Genomic DNA, 9,675 nt, shown 5'->3' on the forward strand with positions numbered 1-9,675 from the left:
ACTCCGAGGGCATTTTGTTTCTGCAGTATATTCTCAATTCTGCGTGCATACTAGTTCGAATTTGACGGCAGCTAATCTCACAGCGTGAAGAGATGCAAAACCCCAGAGTGAAGCTCATTTTACGTTTAGGTAACTGCTCGGCTATGTTCCCAGAAACGGGACGACGACCACCGTTTCTACAGAAAAACGCATTAGCAACGAGACGGTACGGAAAACGCCGTTCAGTCGTTGTTAGTGCTAAATTTGTTTTTTCCGACATGGATCATTTTTTCTTACAACAGTTTTATGCCACAAGGTTTAGTCATCACCGGTTTCTGCTCGGTTACATCTTAGAAAAGCATTGCGCAAAGCGCACTGCATGCATGCAGACAGACAACTAGTTTCATTTTCCAGTTGCGCAGCTTAAGGAACAGTTTAGGATGAATAGATTTTCAATGATTGAACTAATGATTTGGTATTTTTTTTCAATGTCAAGAGTTTAATATCTTTAGTTTCGTTCTGTATAGATCATGGATTGAAACCGGTAAACCTGTGACAAATCTAGAATTTCTATCTAATGACAAAAATTCAGTTGGGCGCAATTAATGTTGTGTTGATAATTATTGAATAAAATCATTAACAGTCCAATAGATATGTCTCTGAAGGAAAGAAGACGAAGAATTTAACCCCAACAACTTTCGAGAATTTTACTTGTAATCATAACCGGCAATCCTCTGTACCAGCGAAATGCACAAATCTATGGATCCTAACAGAGAGCAATCCCCTCTCAACATATACTTAAAAGGGAAGATGACATTTCTAGGTATTTATGTACTTTCATTAAATTGTTAATTTGTTGTTGGTGTTTTGTTTTGTTGCATGCTAAAGCCAATAGTTCATTAATATATTGTTAAATTTTCGTTAACATAATAAAACCGCTAGGAAGAAGGATGGGTTTGAAATACTTGGTATTCTAATTAATGAGTTTTTTTAAACAATTTTAATGTTTTTTTTTCCTCTCCTCGTTTTTTGAATGCGAAACCTCACAATTCGGTTTCTCGTATAATTGTAGTTTCTCGTTTCGTTTCTGGTAACGTAGCTGCTCGGTTCGTCGATTAATTCAATGTCCGGTGACTATAGTGATAGAAGAATGACACACTAATCACTAGCGGGTTGTTGATGTTTTCCTTTTAACCGAGCTTGTGCTGTATGTTGTGTGAATTTTCATTCAAGATATCGGGCTTGGAATTTGTAAAAGGATGTTATTTGTCCATTTGTTTTCATTGTATTCTTCTTTGGCCTATATCTATGTATATGGTTGATGAAGGGATAAAAGCTTCAATTTTCTGAACGTGAGAGGGTAGCGGAATAGCAGCTGCAACTGCCAATTGACAAACATTTATTTAACACGTTGGCAAAAATCACAAAGTACTAGGAAAATTGTAACATATAAATAGAGAGATTTCATCAATTGAATTAACCTCTGTAACAAATATAATATAATAATTGTGTTCACAACAAGTTACAACAGAATTGCAGCAACAGTAACGGCAAACATAATCGTAGCAACAAAGGAACGGAGCTACAACAACAATATCTTATTTCCAATGCAACTTAGCCAATGGAGTTGCAGCGACAATAAATTGAAGCAACAAGCAAATGGAATTGCAACAAAACTAACCGCCAACATTCAATACTAGAGGAAGGTCGCAACAAAACTAACCGCCAACATTCAATACTAGAGGAAGGTCACTTACATTTTTGTAAGACAAAAAAAAATAAAATTATTTTCTCATAAAAATTTACTCTTTATTTTAATTTTAGTTATTTTACATTAAAAAAATCATACATTAAAAATTAACATTAATTAAATGGCTAACACAAAAATGATTTGAGACAAAAATAATTTAAGATAAACAATTTAACACAAAAATATTTTAAGACTTGAGACAGAAATATTTTAAGACAAAATTTTATATTTCAGACAAAAACAATTTAAGACAAAAATATTTTGACACAAAATTTTATATTTAAGACAATGACAATTCAACTTGTCCTACCATGAACCACACTCGTTGGTTCGAAATGCGTCGACAAATGAACTATGATGTGATTTTTGCTGAAGACTCTTCTCAATAAACTTGATATGGATCACATAAGCCTAAATTCAACAATGACCACTTATTTAAGAAAATTAACAATTAAGACAAAACCATATCAGTTTAAAACAATATTATCTAACAACTCCAAGATTGACTCTCAAAGTGTACCCTAAGTCCGCCGACTTGCAGGCTACTACTTTCTCATGCCCATACCAAGTCTGCTATTTCACTTACCATTCAGGTTATCTTATATAAAGACAAATATTTTTTGGGCTCTTCGTTTTGTGGGGGTAACTGACTCTAAAAAACACGAAAACTTTTCCTCGCAAGATTTTTTGAACATTAATTCCTCTTTTGTCCCTTCAATCCCTACTCATACAATTAGAGACAAATTGTTTGTCATTGCATTCAACAATACTACAGAGAGGGAAATGTTAAGACAATTTTTTAAGGCAAAGTAAATTGTTTGTCTTAAAATTTAATGTCGTCTTAAAATTTTCAAAACAAAGCACTCGTAAAAAAGGTAAAGGTAAAGGATGAGGGGTCCATCTTTTCGCTATTGATGGATTCTTCAGGAAATAAAGTGATGGAGGCCAATAACAACTAATGGGATTTAGGGATTGAGGCCACAACAAAGGTGTGATTAGTGAGAGAAGCGATGGAGGCACTTTCGTTGAATGTGGATATGTAGTAACATAGTTGGACTACTTTTCAGGGTCCCCATCGATTCTGTTTTAATCTGTGTATTTTTTTTGTTTCATTTATTTTGAACGCTACCTCTATCCGCTAGTTGTCGTTATTAGCACATTGTTGTGTTGGAACTCCTAACTGCCATCGATAACATGTATTATATTCACCTGAAGGATTGTTGAAAAATGCAACAAGAAATTCTCAGTTTGATTTTGCTTTGATTAAAATGAGAAAATTTGAATTTCCACTTCAGCAGCCATGTTGGATGCAATTAACTTGTGTGACATGGCTTGTGTCGCCCAATTTACTCAGTAAATTCGAGTTGGAGGAGTTAGAGTTGAGTTAAGCATGTGTGATTGCTAATTTGTAAGAATCAAAGTCGGTTATCTCAAGTTGTTTTCAATTAAACTAGTTCCAACTATTGGAGGAACTAGTAGAAGGTCAGTTATGCAATGGAAATTCAGTGAAACTCAATCATCATTTAGTTAGCTAATCAATCAACCGAAAATAACTAGTGTGTGTAGAGAATTCGAGTTCCCTAGATCAAGGAAAATTTTAAGGATGGAAAATTTTCTTGAAGTTTAAAACATTGGCGAATCTCACTAATCCCTAGCAAATTCAAATTTATAATTATTTTATATATAGTCTCTATATAATGTGGGCGATTTTTAAGGTAAAATAATTTTATATTCTAAAATTTGGGCGAATCGTCTTTTATTGGAAATTGGCGAATCTTTTTTGTTTATAAAATTAGCCCACTAACATTAGCCCCTAAAATTTTCCATGCCCTAGATGTGGTGGAGATTCCAAGGAAGTATGACATCAGTTATAGACTAGCCTTAAGTGTACACGTCTTGCATGTAATCAGATGATCAACCTTGGTAATTACACAATCCATTTTGGAAAAATTCCTAAATAATAGGGGCTAAATTGTCAACTAACTTGCAGGCTACTACTTTCTCACGCCCATACCAAGGCTGCTATTTCACTTACCACTCACGTTATCTTATATAAAGACAACAATTTTTTTGGCTCTTCGCTTTGTGGGGGTAACTGACTCTGAAAGGCAGGAAGACTTTTCCTCGCAATATTTTTTGAACATTAATTCCTCTTTTGTCCCTTCAATCCCTGCTCATACAATTAGAGACAAATTTTTTGTCATTGGATTCAACAATACTACAGAGAGGGAATTTTAAGACAATTTTTTAAGGTAAAATAAATCGTTTGTCTTAAAATTTAATTTTGTCTTAAAATTTTCAAAACCAAGCACTCATAAAAAAGGTAAGGGTAAAGGATGAGGGGTCCATCTTTTTGCTATTGATGGGTTCTTCATGTAACAAAGTGATAGAGGCCAATAACAACTAATGGGATTTAGGGATCGAGGCCACAACAAAGGTGTGAATAGTGAGAGGAGCGATGGAGGAACTTTCGTTGAATGTGGATATGCAGTAACATAGTTGGACTACTTTTCAGGGTCCCCATCGATTGTGTTTTAATCTGTGTTTTTTTTTCTGTTTCATTTATTTTGAACGCTACTTCTATCCACTAGTTTTTGTTATCAACACATTGTTGTGTTGGAACTCCTCACTGTCATCGATAACATGTATTAGATTCACCTGAAGGATTGTTGAAAAATGCAATAAGAAATTCTCAGTTTGATTTTGCTTTGATTAAAATGAGAAAATTTGAATTTCCACTTCAGCAGCCATGTTGGATGCAATTAACTTGTGTGACATGGCTTCTGTCGCCCAATTTACTTAGTAAATTCGAGTTGGAGGAGTTAGAGTTGAGTTAAGCATGTGTGATTGCTAATTTGTAACAATCAAAGTCGGTTATCTCAAGTTGTTTTCAATTAAACTAGTTACAACTATTGGAGGAACTAGTAGAAGGTCAGTTATGCAATGGGACTTCAGTGAAACTCAATCATCATTTAGTTAGCTAATCAATCAACCCAAAATAACTAGTGCGTGTATAGAATTCGAGTTCCCTAGATGTGGTGGAGATTCCAAGGAAGTATGACATCAGTTATAGACTAGCCTTGAGTGTACAGGTCTTGCATGTAATCAGAGGATCAACCTTGGGAATTACACAATCAATTTTGGAAAAATTCCTAAATAATAGGGGCTAAATTGTCAACTAACTTGCAGGCTACTACTTTCTCATGCCCATACCAAGGCTGCTATTTCACTTACGACTCAGGTTATTTTATATAAAGACAACGATTTTTTGGGCTCTTCACTTTGTGGGGGTAACTGATTCTGAAAGGCAGGAAAACTTTTCCTCGCAAGATTTTTTGAACATTAATTCCTCTTATGTCCCTTCAATTCCTGCTCATACAATTAGAGACAAATTGTTTGTCATTGGATTCAACAATGCTACAGAGAGGGAAATTTTAAGACAATTTTTTAAGGCAAAATAAATCGTTTGTCTTAAAATTAAATTTTGTCTTAAAATTTTCAAAACCAAGCACTCATAAAAAAGGTAAAGGTAAAGGATGAGGGGTCCATCTTTTTGCTATTGATGGGTTCTTCAGGTAACAAAGTGATAGAGGCCAATAACAACTAATGGGATTTAGGGATCGAGGCCACAACAAAGGTGTGATTAGTGAGAGGAGCGATGGAGGCACTTTCGTTGAATGTGGATATGCAGTAACATAGTTGGACTACTTTTCAGGGTCCCCATTGATTGTGTTTTAATATGTGTTTTTTTGTTTCATTTATTTTGAATGCTACTTCCATCCGCTAGTTGTTGTTATCAACACATTGTTGTGTTGGAACTCCTGACTGTCATCGATAACATGTATTAGATTCACCTAATGGATTGTTGAAAAATGCAATAAGAAATTCTTAGTTTGATTTTTTTTTTATTAAAATGAGAAAATTTGAATTTCCAGTTCAACAGCCAAGTTGGATGCAATTAACTTGTGTGACATGGCTTGTGTCGCCCAATTTACTCAGTAAATTCGAGTTGGAGGAGTTAGAGTTGAGTTAAGCATGTGTGATTGCTAATTTGTAGCAATCAAAGTCGGTTATCTCAAGTTGTTTTCAATTAAACTAGTTCCAACTATTGGAGGAACTAGTAGAAGGCCGGTTATGCAATGGGACTTCAGTGAAACTCAATCATCATTTAGTTAGCTGATCAGTCAACCCAAAATAACTAGTGCATGTAGAGAATTCGAGTTCCCTAAATGTGGTGGAGATTCCAAGGAAGTTTGACATCAATTGTAGACTAGCCTTGAGTGTACAGGTCTTGCATGTAATCAAATGATCAACCTTGGGAATTGCACAATCCATTTTGGAAAAATTCCTAAATAATAGGGGCTAATTTCTCAAGGAATTATGCGAGGAAATAGGGGTTCAAGCAGAGGTAGAAATTGACTAAGTCTTGGTTAGAGCTTCTGAGCGAGCATAGAGATGGTTTATGCACTTGGAGGTTGTTCTAAATTGAGCAAAGAAATTGTAATACATCTTTATTCATCAAATTATTGCTTTCCCCTAGAGAAATATTGTGTGCATGTGTGTTATTTCTTATTGTATATATGAAATTTTTGTTCTAAATTGTGAATTAACTTCCATAGAACAGTAGAGTATGTTTGTGTCTTGTGATTTTCATTAAAACTTCATGGCCAGTTGCAAATATTCACCATAATTTCTACATGGATGATGGAGGAAAATTATAGAATATCCATTAGACAATATGCCTACTTCAAAATCTCTATGATAAATCTTGCGAGAAACAGACGCAAAGGATAAAAGATTGGATTGTGGAAGCATTAGTCACAAAAGTCACAAGGGCAGTAATTTTGGTTGCAGGTGTAGAGGTAGATGGATTAAATGTAGCCTTTGTTGGTGCAGTTGTTTTGTTTTTAGGTGCAATACATCTAAGCATGATTATCTAAGCTAGATTAAGGTTTTATCCTAATTCTATATGATATCGAGGATCTTTACTTGATTTTTTTCAAGGTACAATAATAACAATTTTTTCCCAACTCTATTTGTTGTTCTACTATGTGGTTTATCAGAGATGCACTAGTTTGTCATTTACGTGGTCTTTCTTCTGAACCTTTGCTCTTGTGGATCTTCCTTCTCCTTCTCTGGTTTGGGATTGGTCGATCATGGGATTTTTTAGGATCTTAGCTACTACCTATTGGTCTTCTCTATTTTCTATCTAAGACACATTACCTGGTTTTTTTTATCTGGTATTTCTTATAAAACTTTGCTCCTGTAAATATTCCTACACCTCTTTGATTTGGGATTGGTCAATCAGGAGATTTCCGAGGATCTTTGGGACTTTTTCCTAACCCTACTCCCATTCAGTTTGGGACCTTTTCTAGAGGCTTTTCTCCTATTAATTTAGTGCCTAGTGATATCGAGTTTCTCTGCCTTCACCCTGATATCCATCTGGAGACCCTACTAATTCATTCATCCTCCTCTCCTAATATCTCTATTAGTGCCAATTCTCATTGTAATGTGATGATTAGGAAGGAATGGTGTTCGAAACCTTCAAATTGTTCGTATGCGGATGATAGTGGTCTTCACAATCTTTCTGCAACATTATATCTTGGTCCATCATCTTCTCATACATCATCTTATGTTTCCTATTTCTCTCTTGTTCAGGCCCTTAGAGATTATTTATCATATTATGAGGGATTAGCATGATAATCATGTCCTTAAACATCAGGGGCTTAGGGAGTGTCTAAAAAATCCTCATACTCTGGCACTTTATTGGGGTTAATCACCCCTCTATTATCCTTTTAGAAGAAAATATGATGATTGGAGACAAAAATTTTCCCATTCTCCTCCGCATTTGTCCTAGGTGGCGGGGATGTGTTATGGATGCTTTAAGTTTATCTAGTGATCTTGCGGATTTTTAGGATCTTAAGGTCGTGAATTTTCTTGCCTATAAATCCTTTGCACATATCCTTCTATCTGCTTTCATTAGGGGATTGAAGGAAATATTTGATATTCTTCATACATATGCTCCATATTATTCCAAAAGATACCTTTGGGATAAATTGGAATCATGTGACCTGTTAAAGATTGGATCCCTTATTTTTGTAGGGGATTGGAACCTTACCATTGAATATAATGAGGTATGGGGGTACTTCAGTGATCTTTTTAGCAGGAATTAGTTGGTGGTATTTGTCGACTCCCTTTATTCTAACCTGGAGAAATGGATGGGTTGGGTCCATAGGCATCACTAAGGGACTTGACCGTTTCATGCTTCACGAAAGTTTTGTGAAGTTCCTAGGGTCTGTGAAATCTTGGGTTATTCCATCCCAAATTTCAGATCATTACCTTATCATACTCCAGTGGTAAGCAGATGGGTATTGTGGTGGTCTCCCGTTCAAATTTAATCACCACTGGTTAAAATTCCTCAAATTTATTACATTAGTTCCTACTTTTTGGGCACTAGGATCAAATCCCTTGATCACATCTTCTTTTGAAATCATTGGGATTAAGTTTAGTGCTCTTAAAAAAGTTTGTCGGTAATTGGATTCACACTAAAAAGAGGAAGCATATTGATGAAATTTTTGCTATTGATAAAAAACTCGCTATATTGGTAGATCCTAGACATGCAGATTATTTCTTGGTGGAACATCAATTTTAAGTTATGGATTTAGAAAATAGGAAGAATGAGATTTTGACATTACAGGAGGAGAAATGGTGACTAAAAAGTCATGCTATTTAGGTATTGGGAGGAGACAAGAATACAAAATTGTTTCATAATTATGCAACGAAGCACCACAAAGAGGACTCCATTTGGGATTCAGTGAAAACCTTTTTCACGTAAGGCAAACAAATAAACCACTAGAGAAACTAGAATGATACTCTAACTAGGTTGCCTTAGATCAATATTGGTCTTACATTCTCCTGCTCAACCTTATTCCTTCTCAAAACAGAACAAGGAACGACTTTGATCGATATGTACCTTCCTTGATCCCTTATAAAAATAAGTGAACAAATATTTGTACTCTATGGTTAGTAACAATCTTTGATTTTTGTTAGAACAAATCCTTATAATTTCTAAGAGGTTGAATTGTTGCAGAGAATGATTTATATTGAACTTTCTATACTTGTAGGGGCTAGGAAACGTTCTTGATCCTACTAGTCATTTACTTAGTGTGGGTTTTGTTGAAAATAACAACAAGAAAATCCTAATTTAATTTTGTCATTGAATTAAATTAGGAATTAAATTGTAATTCTAATTCTTGTAGCAACTTGTAATAGTTAACTAAGTTAATTTGACTTAATTAGCTCAGTAAATTTGAGTTCAAAGTATATCTAGAGTCATGTAGAGTGGTTCCTAAATTTTAGGCGCCTAGGTTGAGTTTTTTTAGTTGTAATTATTTAATTTAGTTTAACCGAGTCCAATTCAGTTAAACTAATTCCAGCTGATGGAGGAATTAGTGGGAGATCCAGTAGTGGGCCATAACCTGCAGTAGTGGGGTGTAACCAACACTACTCAACTAGTAAACTGAAGGTGCACTCATAATCAACTCTTGCATGTATAATCACAGAAAGGCCCAGTTGAGATTGGAGTCCAGGGACAATGTACTATCAATTGTATAATCGTCTAAATTGTACAAGTGGTGCATGCAATCATAGGAAGGCCTATGATGGATTGCATCATTAAGGATGAGGAATTTCCCACTTAAAAGTGGGATAATTCCCTAGGAAATTGCGCAAGGAAATAGGAGCTTGGAAGGCAATATATTTGGCTAAAAATTGGTTGGATCTTGTTTGTGAAGCAGTGGGATAGATTTTGATAGTGCAGAGTTTGCTCAAGCTTGAGAAAATAAATGTAATCTTCTCAAATTTTGTGATTAATTCAATATATAGATAGCAGGGGTTTTTAGTTGTGCCTTTCCCCAGAAAATTCTCGTGTTATCTTTTATTGAATT

This window comes from Pinus tabuliformis, chromosome 3_1, assembly GCF_031772625.1.
Source record: "Pinus tabuliformis cultivar Carrire ecotype Pingquan chromosome 3_1, CPIR1, whole genome shotgun sequence".
Classification (NCBI taxonomy): domain Eukaryota; kingdom Viridiplantae; phylum Streptophyta; class Pinopsida; order Pinales; family Pinaceae; genus Pinus; species Pinus tabuliformis.